Source organism: Bos grunniens, chromosome 7 (genome assembly GCF_055505025.1).
Source record: "Bos grunniens cultivar Pamir isolate PY7600 chromosome 7, Bosgru_T2T1.0, whole genome shotgun sequence".
Lineage (NCBI taxonomy): Eukaryota > Metazoa > Chordata > Mammalia > Artiodactyla > Bovidae > Bos > Bos grunniens.
In genome coordinates, this window is record NC_141171.1 from 75,943,867 (window position 1) to 75,957,978 (window position 14,112).

At 38.2% G+C, this 14,112-nt stretch overlaps 1 long non-coding RNA gene across 8 annotated transcripts in view; it reads right to left on the reverse strand.

Annotated features, from left to right (window-relative positions):
• Positions 1–242: 242 nt before the first annotated feature.
• LOC147369848 (uncharacterized) overlaps positions 243–14,112 on the reverse strand; it is a 157,157-nt gene continuing 143,287 nt past the window's right edge. The window contains exons 4-7 of one of the 8 annotated variants that reach the window (XR_015168613.1): positions 7,624–7,820; positions 5,478–5,655; positions 1,561–1,762; positions 243–427 (exon numbers count right to left, since the gene is read on the reverse strand). This is a non-coding gene — a long non-coding RNA (uncharacterized LOC147369848). Of the gene's footprint in view, positions 1,763–5,477; positions 5,656–5,696; positions 7,556–7,623; positions 7,909–14,112 lie in introns of those variants that run through there. The other 7 variants (XR_015168608.1, XR_015168607.1, XR_015168609.1 and 4 more) reach the window with 7 other exon arrangements.

Genomic DNA, 14,112 nt, shown 5'->3' on the forward strand with positions numbered 1-14,112 from the left:
TTTTTCACAGTGAGGAATTAATTCTAGCAATCAAATCCCACCAGTGAATGTGACAAACACAATCAAGCCTGGCATTTGTGTTATTATAACATCAATATGATACCTCTGTGGTCCTAGAAAACTTAAACCATCATTGGGATTATCAATACTGGCACTTTTGCTTTATTTAAGAAATTGATTACTTTAACAGTGTAGAATGGAAAAATAAACTTCTCACAGATCAATGGAACACTACTCTCTCATGCGCTCGTCCCCCCACCACCCCACGCTGGGTAAATGCTCTTGATAAATGCTACTTTTTGTCGCTTTCCTAACCAACAGATTCTACATATTAGGTTTGAGCAGCTGCTGCTGACACACTGTTCCATCCTAAATGTCCTGTTTCCTGTTCAGCAGCTCAGCAACCGTCTTAGTACCCAACCATGTGCTGAAAACATAAAATTATTTTGATAGGAATTAATAGAGAACATTAGCCACCAGATGATATGTCTGTCTGAATCATGCTCACATGTTGAAGAAAACACTAATTCTTAATGGGAATAATTTCCAAAGCCAGAGAAACTGAGCAATGAGCATTGCCCCTAATACTTCATATCACCTAAAGATGAGAAGGTAAGAAGTTAACATTCTAAAATTTCAAAAGCATTGAGTCATTGATTCTTAACTATAGTATGATATAAGCTCACTTCTTTTCCTAGTGTTAGCCTCTGCACATATGTATACAATATATACATGTATAATACATACTTTACTAATTATCTAAAATCAACAATATTGGTTTGCTTTATTAATGACTTTTACTCTTTCTAACATTCTGTTTGTCTTTTTTTCCTAGAAAACTCTTAATCCCATGAGATCAAGGACTCAGTAATAGAGGTAGTTTTAGTAAGCACATCAACATGACAGAGCATGTTTATTGAAGGAATGTGTGAGTGAACAAGTGAGTGCAAATGAAGGCAAATCACGTGGTACACACTTTGAGTAGGGGAGGCAGAATGTAATTCTTTGTCTTTTCTAAAAGTCAAAGCCCTTTGGGGGCAAAAGTTCATAACAAATAATTCAAGACAATGGCAATGCTGTAACAAGGCAGATTCTGTGCTGAGTGGCACAGACCATTTTTAAATGAAGATTTGAGCCACCAGGGGTGGGGCTGGTTGAGAAAAGATTTCTGGAGAGTATGGAACTTGGACTTAATGGTTCAAAAAATATCAGTTGAATGTCTACGGTGTACCATGTAACATATTTGATATGAATTATTTAATTCTCATATGTCTAGGAGGTGAGTATTGGGATTATCCTGTTTGACTGATGGGACGACTGAGGTTTACAAAGGTTAACAACTTCCGCAGAAATAGGAGATACAGGATTCAAAGTCAGGTATTCAGATGACAAAGCCCTTTGTTACTACCTACTACCTGTGTGTCCTTCTTGAGTCTTAAAGAAAAGGCAGCATGTAGGTGAAAGGAGAGAGGCAACAGAATTCCTAGTGTGGACATGAAAATTCACAATTTAAAATATTTGGAAAACCAAGCGTCAACCGCCTGATGATCCTAAGGCTACCTTGTATTGAAATGATGATGACGACCACAGTCTTTGCTCGAATTCTGTCAGTGTGTCTGGCCCTGTGGTGAACGCTTTGTGTGTAAAGTCTCATCGACGCCTCACGTCATCTTTGTGATCTGCGTCGTGCAGAGCTCTGAATTACCCTTACAGCAGGTAGTCGGGGGACCCTCACAGCCAGATTAAGGTACTTCACAGTCATCTAAAATGAAGAGATAGTTAAGACTGTCAAGTAGTGGAATGATACAATAAAACTTACCAGTAGTTTGATGCCAATATTTCACTCTATAGACATATGTTTTAGTGACTATTAGTGAAATTTTTAAAATACTTTTGTTAAGACTAATATGATTGGGAATAATTGATTTTTTTCATATGTGAGAATAAGTGTGCATCTGTGTCTGTGTTGGGAAAATGAGAACTGCTCTCTGTGGATTTGAGGGAAGAGATGAATTTGGAGACTAAAGCAATAAGTATGCCATTGGCCTGAAAAACACTGATAACACTGGGAATGGAAGTGGGATAGATGGTATATATGTGGAGGGAAGGATTAGAAAAAAAACTAAAAATGGAATAGATCTTGAGCTCATAAGCAAAATCTTTCTGTAGTTTCATGTTGGGGAAAGAAAAGAGAGTTCAAATATATCTGTTGGAAACTGTCTGCAGTACCATGGTGTCTTTCTACATACCAACTCGCCATATGCTTCTTATGGCTTCAATTTGGGTGCTTTCCTTTAGGAACTACACAGATTGCATGACAGTCCTCCAGTTTGTTTTTTTTTTAATAGGAATTTCTCTTGGCTAGGACCTGCTACAGGACTTGTCTACAGTCTAGCTATTAGAAAGGATTGTTTGATCCATTACCTAATCTGGACAAAATCAGTGAATTAGGCTCAATGAGGGCTGGGGGTGGGGTCGTTTTCTCTATGGCTTCTCAGGATGTAGTACCCAGAGCAGCTGGCAGAGAGGAATGGAGCAGCATATATTCTAATGCGGTTAGCTTATTCTAATGAGCTGCATTCTCTAAAATCAGACTTGCTGATGTTGGCAGGAAATAAATTTAACTCCCCCACACAAATAAATGCAAATCTGAATTCTCTGATACATTTCATTTTCCACAAGGTAATCAAGATTCATAAAACTTCTATTTAGGATCAGGGCACCAGGGAGTCAATGTCCTTGAGGGAAACAAAACCTTCTAATGAAAATTATATTTCAGTGGTGTTAATCTCACAGGATCTGATAAATGGACGCAGTGTAGTTGAATCTTATTTGGCTTCATTGTCCTTTCTGCCATACATTTCATTCAACACCAAGGTAATCAAATACATAAAATCTGCATTATTCACTTCTGGCCCAGAAAACACTACCTAGTGCCCTTAATCAAAAGAACAGGAGACAAAGTTGCTAGCACATTATTTTCTAAGGTTATCAATATCATCAAAATTTTTCTAATTTTTCAAATCTCTTCTTCTCGGCCCCCAATTGAACTAACACCTCTCTTCTCTCTCATTTCCTTAGACCTTTATTAATTTCAGACAAAAGGTGATGAGACCACCCCATATCTGTCCTTTCTAACAGTCCTCAGCCCCCAATGCATTATCATCAATAGCTCCCTGAATAACAGCCCATTCCGGAAAAGGAAAGTTTTGGCAGCAAACAGAAGGCTAGTCGAGAGAAGGCTGAGAAGTATGATCACATATAACATTTTGAACTTGATTTTTAAAGGATGCCATACTTTTAGCAATTCTAATGCAACTCTTACAAAAGCCCTGAGTACATGTTTGGACTAAGGAGCACTCAGGACTTTCAGGACAAGCATTCTGAATTGAAAGTTAAGATTGATGATGGGTTCAGCTGGAAACAAGTTTGCATCACTGAAGTCAAAATAATTAATGGCATATTTAAAATTCTTCCATTCAATGTTGGGAAAAAATAGCTTCTGCTCAAGGAGTCAACTCACCCTGTTAGATGTCATCTGAGTCTAGATGCTTTAAGGAAGGAGCTGCTTGTAACTTTGAAATCACTGGGGGTTCTGTGATCAGGCAAAGGTGAGATAATAGAGGAAAGGACCTTCTTCAGAGGTTGAAGGGGTAGTAGTGTTTGATAGCAAGTAGGGAAATGTGAAAGTGAATTATGAAAGGCAAAATGCATCGTTTAAATATTTGGTTATGGGTTATGGGGAATGTAATTTCTTAAGTTTTGTTATACAAGCTGTTGATCTGATGAGACAGTGTTTGTCAATGTGTTCAGCAAGCGTTTTATCATTTACTGTTAGCTATAAGCCAGAAGACATTGAAGGGGAGATGTGTTGCCAATACATCTGGGATGAAATGCAGAATCCATTCCATGACCTGCAAAGCCCCACAGTAGTGATTCAAGTGCAGTGTAACTAGGTGTTGCTAGTTTTAAAAGTCCCGCCGATGGTTCAAACGTGCGGAAAGGATTGAGCAGTACTGCCTTCCATAATAGAAGTCTTGATTCTCTCTAATCTCATAATCACCACGCCCACAATATTCCATCTTTCACTAGTTAATTTAACGTTAGACCAAGCCAAGCTCACTCCTACCTTAGAACTTTCTGCTTGGAATGTTCTGACACTGACTACTCTTTCCTTTCACCCCTCTTACCCCTAGTAGACAGTTACATGGTTGTCTCTTTAATGTCACCTCCTGAGAGGCTATTTGTTGCCTATGTATAATCTAAGAACATTACCCCTCCACATTACATTGTATCACTTCAAACCCTGTATTATTTGCTTTATGGTATCTGTTGCTATTGGAAATCCTCATTAAGTCAGTCCTTTGCTTGAGGTGGACAGTCATCACTACAAACTAGTGAATACTGTCCCTGTCATATTCTTCACCGATATATCCTTTGTACCTAAAACCATGCCTAGCACATAGGAGTGTTCACTCCTATGTGTTAAATCAACAAATACATGATGAATGAATATATCAATGGATGAATGAGTGAGTGACTGAAAGATCAACTGAAAAAGACAATGCATTGGAAAATCTTTCTTGACGATTTGCTGCTGCTGCTAAGTCACTTCAGTCGTGTCCAACTCTGTGTGATCTCATAAATGACAGCCCACCAGGCTTCCCCGTCCCTGGGATTCTCCAGGCAAGAACACTAGCGTGGGTTGCCATTTCCTTCTCCAGTGCATGTAAGCGAAAAGTGAAAGTGAAATTGCTCAGTCGTGTCCGACTCCCAGCCGACCCCATAGACTGCAGCCTACCAGGCTCCTCCGTCCATGGGATTTTCCAGGCAAAAGTACTGGAGTTGGGTGCCATTGCCTTCTCCTCTTGACGATTTACTGGTCACTAAATTCCAATGCATGCCTTATAATGTGGACTACATTTAATCTTCTTTCTGTTTATAGTAGTTTTCTTTCCTAGGCCTTCTTTACTTTCTCAAGCAATAAATGAAACAGACTTTGGATCAAAGAATATGCGGCACATGTGCCAATGACCAAAACAATTTTCTATCAAAAAATTCAATCAAGGATTCTTTAATCAGAACATAAATCTTTCAGACACACATCACAGACTATAGTACATCAGATCATAACTGCCTTTTTTTCTTTTCCCCCCATCCATTTTGCAATTACAACCTCTCAGTGGTGGAGGAACAGCACTGAAGTAGCAGAGAGAAAGCAATACCCTGAAAAAGCAGTTTTAAACATGATGAACTTGGTACTTTTAGTTTATCTCAGTCTGCAATTTCAACTCTCATGGGACTCAGTGAAATGGAATCGGGCAATACGGATCAATAATGTGAAATTCTGTTGTAAAGGGTATAGTATAAAATAAACATTAAGAGCCAGAGACTATTTTTATCTGCTCCCCTTCTTCTACCACCTGTCTATGGAATTAAAATAAAAATTTTTTTTCAAACAGGTAAGAACACTTTACCTGTGTTTACCCATTTCCATGTCTATTTTCTGTAGCCCATGGAGAACATTTCATGAGAAGAACCTAAGTTTATCCAAATTGATCTTTTCAGCAATTGCACACAGTTCTCTTAAAGAGTGGCCATTTGGAAACTGGTTGTATTAATATTTGGTGATAGACATACTTAAAACAGTGAAATCTGTAAAAAGAAAAACATTATCAGATACTATTTTAAGTGTAAATAAGTAAAATCTTATCAAGGAGATTTTAATGAAAATATTTGCTTCCTTTAAACTAATGTTCCAAAGATAGATAAACTCAGTTTCTAGTTTTTGAAACGAGAAGTTTAGGATATGTAGTGGTAAAAATCATGAAAGTGGAAGTTACAAGGAAGATATACCATATTCCATAAGTGAATTGTAAATTGGCTCAAAAGATCTCTTAATACTTCCCCAAAGTGATACATAAAGTTTTCTACAATCTAGCCAAACTGGAATTGATGCCCAGAAATATAATATGTCTGAATCAAAAAACATACCTTGAGTTATGGATGGAATACTAAAGCCATACCAAATGTTCTTTACAGAAGCATCTTATAAAAAAGCATTTACAAAATGAAAAAGCATCTACCAAATGAAAAAAATAAAAAAGATGTTTCTGTAGTTCTTGTGTACATGTAATATATTTTGACCAAAAAAATATATACATTATGTTCTGCATTTCACTTTGAGGTTTTTTATACTTTAATTTTCATGACTTTTTTCTGAACATCGGGAGACTCAAATACCTATCACTCAAATTTAACATTGTTACCACCTTCCTACCTGTAGCTATAGATACCATTAAACCCCATTCTTAATAACTATGCCCTGTTTTTTAGAATTAACCATTTTTGGAAATTAGAGGCTATCAGTCCCCAAGTTCCTGTCAATCTGTACCCTAAATCTTTCAATTGCTCTCTCTTGCTTTTTATTTCTTTGTCTCTGTGAGCAGTGCTCTGGGTGAATTCTTCACTTACTACCTGTACAATCTTGAGCAAGTTAATTAACCTCTATACATCCACTTCCTCATTTGTAAAATGTTGACAATAACAGTGCCTACCTCATAGGGTAGTTAGAATAATCATTTATGAAACATTTAGAAAAGAATGGTATAAATTTCTCAATAATATGTCTCAATTCATTAATCTTTCTTTGGCTGCAAACTAGAGGTTATCATAACTAGTGTAACTTTATAACTTTATTTTTTTTTTCTTTGCCAATAATTCTAATTGTTTTTTCCACATCCTACTATTTTTACTTCTGCCTCTGTTAGTGTCACAAATTCTTGTCCTTTTAAAGGGATATTATCCCTTAGTTTACTGTTTTATAGACTTTTTCAGAAGCTCTATGAAATTTATTTCATCTGGCTGGAATAAATTTTTATTAATATTTTTGTTGGCCATACTTTTTGGTTGACTTTTACTTTTTATTCATTAAAAAAAATTTATTTTATATTGGAGTATAGTTGATTAACAGTGTTGTTAGTTTCAGGTGTACAGCAAACTGATGCATGTATCTCTTCAAGTTATTTTCCCATTTAGCTTATTACAGAATATTGAGCAGCATTCCATGTGCTATACAGTAGGTCCCTACTGGTTTTTTGTTTTAAATATATCAGTGTGTAATATCAATCCTAAACTCCCCATCTGTTCCTCCCATCTACCCTGGTAATCATAAATTTGTTCTCTAAGTCTGTGCATCTGTTTCTGTTTTCTAAGTAAGTTCATTTGTAACATTTTTTTAAGATTCTGGATATAAGCAATGTCATATTTGTCTTCTCTATATGACTTCACTTAGTATGACAATCTCTAGGTCCATCCATGTTGCTACAAGTAGCATTATTAAATTCTTTTTATGGCTGAGTAATATTCCATTGAGCTTTCCAGGTGGCTCAGTGGTAAAGCATCTGCCGGAAATGCAGGAGGCTCAGGTTCGATCCCTGGGTGGTGAAGATCCCCTGGAGAAGGAAATGGAAACCCACTCCAGTATTCTTCCCTGGGAAATCCCACGGACAGAGGAATCTGGTGGACTACAGTTCACTGTAGTCACTCTGTGACTCTAGGATCACAGAGTCAGACAAGACTTAGTGACTACACAACAACAAATATTCCATTGTATATACTTACCACATAGTTTTTTAACCCATCTCTCTGTTGATGGACATTTAGGTTCTGACTGGTGTGAAGTGATATTAAAGCTTTGATATGCATTTATCTGATAATTATGCTGAGCATCTTTTCATGTGCTTCTTGGCCATCTGTATGTCTTCTTCTGAGAAGTGTCTATTTAGATCTTCTGTCCATTTTTTGATTGGGTTGTCTGTCTAGACACCATGTGATTTCTTAGGGAATTGTTAAAGTTCTGTGATTTTAACATATATTAAATTTTTATTAATGACAAAGTGAAAGACCCTGTTGAGAAAGGATTGAGAATTGTTTTGAAAAATTAGAACTGTGGTATTGAGGAGAGAAGGGAAGTTTGATAGTTTGCATGTTCTATTCTAACACATTGTCTTGCATTGATTGGGAATAATTGGCAAATGCATCTCTTTCAGATTTATTGATCATTTTGAAGACAGCTCAATTAGGCTTATATGTGGATGTAATCATGTGGTAGTAACAATCCTGAGGAATATATGACTTTCTATCACTATGCAGTATGCAAAGCTTTGTTCCGATTTACCTTCCTGCTTCATCTTTTAAACAATAACAAAACTTAATGCTGCATTCTTAATTGTACCAGTAGTTTGTTATCCCCCCATCTATGGCAAAACTTGTACTGAGTTTTGTGTCTAAATTGTCTATTGTTGAGATACTACTTATTTGCACTGCTAGTTAATTATTTTTTAAGCATCCTTGCTTCCCTGTAGTCCAAAGTCACGTTCAAAGGTGAGAAATGTACACTTGACAGAGGAACACATTTTGTAATTGACCAGTCTCTATTTCTTGGAATTTACTGTGCTTATAAATAGTTGAGCTATTTCAGATCCCAAAAGATGATGCTGTTAAAGTGCTATAGTCAATGTGACAGCAAATCTGGAAAACTCAGCAGTGGCCACAGGACTGGAAAAGGTCAGTTTTCATTCCAATCCCAAAGAAAGGCAATACCAAAAATGTTCAAACTACTGCACAATTGCACTCATCTCATATGCCAACAAAGTAATGTTCAAAATTCTCCAAGCCAGGTTTCAACAGTATGTGAACCATGAACTTCCAGATGTTCAAGCAGGATTTAGAAAAGGCAGACGAACCAGAGATCAAATTGCCAACATACACTGGATCATCAAAAAAGCAAGAGAGTTCCAGAAAAACATCTATCTCTGCTTCAATGACTATACCAAAGACTTTGACTGTGTCAGTCACAACGAACTGTGGAAAATTCTTCAGAAGATAGGAATACCAGACCACCTGACTGGCTCCTAAGAAATCTGTATGCAGGTCAAGAAGCAACAATTAGAACTGGACATGGAACAACAGACTGGTTCCAAATCGGGAAAGGAGTATGTCAAGGTTGTATATTGTCACCCTGCTTATTTAACTTCTATGCAGAGTACATCAGGCGAAATGTTGGGCTGGATGAAGCAGAAGCTGAATCAAGATTGCTAGGAGAAATATCAATAACCTCAGATATGCAGATGACACCACCCTTATGGCAGAAAGTGAAGAGGAACTAAAAAGCCTCTTGATGAAAGTGAAAGAGGAGTGTGAGAAAGCTGGCTTAAAGCTCAACATTCAGAAAACCAAGATCAGGGCATCCAGTCCCATCACTCTATGGCAAGTAGATGGAGAAACAATGGAAACAGTGACAGACTTTATTTTCTTGGGCTCCAAAATCACTGCAGATGGTGATTGCAGCCATGAAGTCAAAAAATGCTTGGTTCTTGGAAGAAAAGCTATGAGCAACCTAGACAGCATATTAAAAATTAGACCTTACTTTGCCGACAAAGGTCCATCTAGTAAAGTTATGGTTTTTCCAGTAGTCATGTATGGATATGAGAGTTGGACTGTGAAGAAAGCTGAGCACTGGAGAATTGATATTTTTGAACTGTGACGTTGGAGAAGAGTCTTGAGAGTCCCTTGGACTTCAAGGAGATCAAACCAGTCAATCCTAAAGGAAATCAGTCCTGAATATTCATTGGAAGATTTGATGCTGAAGCTGAAGCTCCAATACTTTGGCCACATGATGCGAAGAACTGACTCATTGAAAAACACCCTGAAGCTGGGAAAGATTGAGGGCAGGAGGAGAAGTGGATGACAGGAGAGATGTTTAGATGGCATCACCAACTTGATGGACATGCTTTTGAGCAAACTCCGGGAGTTGGTGATGGACAGGGAAGCCTGGCATGCTGCAGTCCATGGAGTCTCAAAGAGTTGGACATGACTGAGTGATTGAACTGAACTGATTGACCTCAGTTTCTGCAAGAAATTTTGAGTATTTGCCTGCTACCCAGATCATTATCTAGCACCTCCATTTCTCCTTTGCTTAAAGAGAATATTCTCTAAATATTGTTGACCATACAAAAATACCAAACTTAAAATATGATCAGAATATTTTCTTGAAAAAGTAATGACATGTTTGATGCAGTCACTCTTGTAGAGACTGGAGACAGCACGAGAAGACAGGTAGTGTCTACCTGCTTAGAATGTGATATGGCTTCTCTTAATTATAGCAAACCCCTTATATTACATGCATATCTCCTATTAAGTGAGAGTTGATATGGAAGAAGTATAGCTTAGGGAGTAGAATAAGGGCTCTTTATCAGCTTTCAGGGTTTGAATACCATCACTTTCATATACTAGGTATGTGACCCTAGGCAACTTCATAGGATTTTTGTGATTATTACATAGCCTAAGTATGTAAGATACCTAGGGCGGTGGTTGGCATCTAATATACGATCCATAAGATTTGGAACATTTCACTGTTCAAGTTTGCATGCTACTTGGAGGTATATTAGGTTACCGCTAAACATGATTATACTTTAAGAGATGTGAATTGATCTGTAAAAGTATCACAGGTTTTTATGTGATCCCACCATGTTGCCAGGCTCAATATTATAAATAAATACTGGCTATTTAAGTTTGTTTAAAGATTGAAATGTGAGCTAAGATTTGTTGCCTATACTGTACCAGCAGGCCCTGATATTTTAATTCATTTAATCTGGAAATCAAATATAAGGAAGACTAAAGATAGCTAAAAAGGAAAAACCTTTTAACTCAGGATATTTCCCTATTTCAATAAATATCCAAGGCAAAATGTACTTCCTCTATGACCCTATATTTTTCCTCTTTAATCAATTTTATACTCTCTTCTGAAATTATGTACTGATGAGAGGTACACAGAAATGAAGACCTGGATATCATAGCAGCTTGTGTACTGGGGAATATGAGGAGGAGACAGTCATTATTAGGAGGACCAGAATGTAGACCAGGCTACATGGCGCTGGAGCAGCGAGCAGCCTAGTGGAGACACCCCACATCCAAGGTCAGGAGTGGGAGTGGAGAGGACTTACACCATGTCCAATGTAAGAGAAACCTCACTAAGATGGTAGGCACCGAGAGAGGGCATCAGAGGGCAGACAGACTGAAACCACAATCACAGAAAACTAGCAATCTGATCACATAGACCACACCGTTGTCCAACCTAATGAAACTAAGCCATGCCATATGGAGCCACCCAAGACAGATGGGTCATGGTAGAGAGGTCTGACAGAATGTGGTCCACTGGAGAAGGGAATGGCAAACCACTTCAGTATTCTTGCCTTGAGAACCCCATGAACAGTATGAAAAGGCAAAATGATAGGACATTGAAACATGAACTCCCCAGGTCGGTAGGTGCCCAATATGCTACTGCAGATCAGTGGAGAAATAACTCCAGAAAGAATAAAGGGATGGAGCCAAAGCAAAAACACCACCCAGTTGTGGATGTGACTGGTGATAGAAGCTAGGTCTGAAACTGTAAAGAGCAATATTGCATAGGAACCTGGAATGTTAGGTCCATGAATCAAGGCAAACTGGAAGTGGTCAAACAGAAGATGGCAAGAGTGAATATCAACAATTTTAGGAATCAGTGGACTAAAATGGACTGGAATGGGTAAATTTAACACAGATGACCATTATATCTACTACTGTGGGCAGGAATCCCTTAGGAGAAACTGAGTAGCCATCATAGTCAACAAAAGATTCCAAAAGGCAGTACTTAGATGCAATCTCAAAAATGACAAAAAAATCTCTGTTCGTTTCCAAGGCAAACCATTCAGTATCATGGTAATCCAAGTTGATGCCCCAACCAGAAATGCTGAAGAAACTGAAGTTGAACAGTTCTTTGAAGACCTACAAGACTTTTAGAACTAACACCCAAAAAAGATGTCCTTTTCATTATAGGGGACTGGAATGCAAAAGTAGGGAGTCAAGAAACACCTGGAGTAACAGGCACATTTGGCCTTGGAATATGGAATGAAGCAGGGCAAAGACTAATAGAGTTCTGCCAAGAGAACGCACTGGTCATAACAAACACCCTCTTCCAACAACACAAGAGAAGACTCTACACATGGACATCACCAGATGGTCAACACCAAAATCAGATGATTATATTCTTTGCAGCCAAAGATGGAGAAGCTCTATACAGTCAGCAAAAACAAGACTGGGAGCTGACTGTGGCTCAGGTCATGAACAACTTAGGGCTAAATTCAGACTTAAACTGAAGAAAGTAGGGAAAACCACTAGACCATTCAGGTATGACATAAATCAAATCCCTTATGATTATACAGTGGAAGTGAGAAGTAGATTGAAGGGACTAGATCTGATTGAGAGAGTGCCTGATGAACTATGGACGGCAGTTCATGACATTGTATAGGAGACAGGGATCAAGACCATCTCCAAGAAAAAGAAATGCAAAAAAGCAAAATGGTTTTCTGAGGAGGCCTTACAAATAGCTGTGAAAAGAGAAGTGAAAAGCAAAGGAGAAGGGAAATATATACCCATTTGAATGCAAAGTTCAAAGAATGGCAAGGAGAAATAAGAAAGCCTTCCTCAGTGATCAGTACAAAGAAATTGAGGAAAATAATAGAATGGGAAAGACTAGAGATCTCTTCAGGAAAATTAGAGATACCAAGAAAACATTTCATGAAAAAATGGGCATAATAAAGGACAGAATTGGTATGGACCTAACAGAAGCATATGATATTAAGACAAGGTGGCAAGCATACACATAAGAACTTTACAAAAAAGATCTTCATGACCCAGATCATCACAATGGTGTGATCACTTACCTAGAGCCAGACATCCTGGAATGCAAAGTCAAGTGGGCCTTAGGAAGCATCACTACGAACAAAGTTAGTGAAGGTGATGGAATTCCAGTTGAGCTATTTCAAATCCTGAAAGATGATGCTGTGAAAGTGCTGCACTCAATTTGTCAGCAAATTTGGAAAACAGCAGTGGCCACAGGACTGGAAAAGGTCAGTTTTCAATCCAATCCCAAAGAATGGCAATGCCAAAGAATGTTCAAACTACTGCACAATTGCACTCATTTCACACGCTAGTAAAGTAATGCTCAAAATTCTCCAAGCCAGGATTCAGCAATATGTGAACTGTGAACTTCCAGATGTTCAAGCTGGTTTTAGAAAAGGCAGAGGGACCAGAGATCAAATTGCCAAAATCCACTGGATTGAAAAAGCAAGAGAGTTCCAGGAAAACATCCATTTCTGCTTTATTGACTATGCCAAAGCCTTTGACTGTGTGGATCACAATAAACTGGAAAATTCTGAAAGAGATGGGAATACCAGACCACCTGACCTGTCTCTTGAGAAATCTGCATGCAGGTCAGGACGCAACAGTTAGAACTGGACATGGAACAACAGACTGGTTCCAAATCGAGAAAGAAGTATGTCAAGGCTGTATATTGTCACCCTGCTAATTTAACTTATATGCCGAGTACATCAGGAAAAATGCTGGGCTTGATGAAGCACAAGCTGGAATCAAGATTGCCGGAAGAAATATCAATAACCTCAGATAGGCAGATGACACCACCGTTATGGCAGAAAGTGAAGAAGTAAAGAGCCTCTTGATGAAAGTTAAAGAGGAGAGTGAAAAAGTTTGCTTAAAGCTCAACATTCAGAAAACGAAGATCATGGCATCCGGTCCCATCACTTCATGGGGAATAGATGGGCAAACAGTGGAAACAGTGGCAGACTTTATTTTTGGGGGCTCCAAAATCACTGCAGATTAAAAGAAGCTTATTCCTTGGAAAGAAAGTTATGACCAATCTAGACAGCATATTAAAAAGCAGAGACATTACTTTGCCAATAAAGGTCTGTCTGGTCAAGGCTATGGTTTTTCCTGTGGTCATGTATGGATGTGAGAGTTGGACTGTGAAGAAGGCTGAGCGCTGAAGAATTGATGCTTTTGAACTGTGGTGTTGGAGAAGACTCTTGAGAGTCCCTTGGACTGCAAGGAGATCCAACCAGTCCATCCAAAAGAAATCAGTCCTGAATATTCATTGGAAGGACTGATGCTGAAGCTGAAACTCCAGTACTTTGGCCACCTGATACGAAGAGCTGACTCATTTGAATAAGACCTGATTTTGGTAAAGACTAGGGGCAGGAGGAGAAGGGGACAATA